Source organism: Eurypyga helias, unplaced genomic scaffold (genome assembly GCF_000690775.1).
Source record: "Eurypyga helias isolate BGI_N326 unplaced genomic scaffold, ASM69077v1 scaffold34258, whole genome shotgun sequence".
In the NCBI taxonomy this organism is placed as follows: Eukaryota; Metazoa; Chordata; class Aves; order Eurypygiformes; family Eurypygidae; genus Eurypyga; species Eurypyga helias.
Window position 1 is genome coordinate 1308 of NW_010265548.1, and position 574 is coordinate 1881.

General features: G+C 59.1%; 1 protein-coding gene across 1 annotated transcript in view; it reads right to left on the reverse strand.

The window, feature by feature from the left end:
* LOC104513441 (cationic trypsin-like) overlaps positions 1-574 on the reverse strand; it is a gene marked incomplete at its 3' end in the record, with an annotated part of 2280 nt that overhangs the window by 611 nt on the left and 1095 nt on the right. The window lies entirely within an intron of this gene.

Consider the following 574-nt stretch of genomic DNA (forward strand, 5'->3'; position numbering starts at 1 on the left):
CTTGGCACTACTCAGCCGGGAGAACCTTGGGCCACCAAAACTGTGGTGGGGGGCATCCACGTTTCTACCTTGAGGAGGTGGCTGGAGCGCGGGGACGGTGGCCTCTGTGGTCCATCTCTGGACTCAGCACGGGCGGCCCGGCCCGGCCCAGTCCCACCAGTGCCTCAAACTGGTTTGTGCCCCCCACCCAACCTCTTCTGGTCCAGGCCAGGTCTGGGAACCCACGTGGGTGGTTGTGGTGGCCAACCAGCCAGATGGTCATTTTGGAAGCCCAACTAGATGGTTTTGGTGGCCAACCAATGAGACGGTCATACTGGGAGCCCAAGTGGGTAGTTGTGGTGGCCAACCAGCCAGATGGTCATTTTGGAAGCCCAACTAGATGGTGTTGGTGGCCAACCAATGAGCTGGTCATACTGGGCACCCAACTAAGTGGGTTTGGTGGCCAACCCAGTTAGATGGTCACACTGGTCACCCAACCGGGTTGTTGTGATGGCCAACCCCGTTAGATGGTCATACTGGGCACCCAACTGGGTGGTTGTGGTGGCCAACCAATGAGGTGGTCACACTGGGAGAC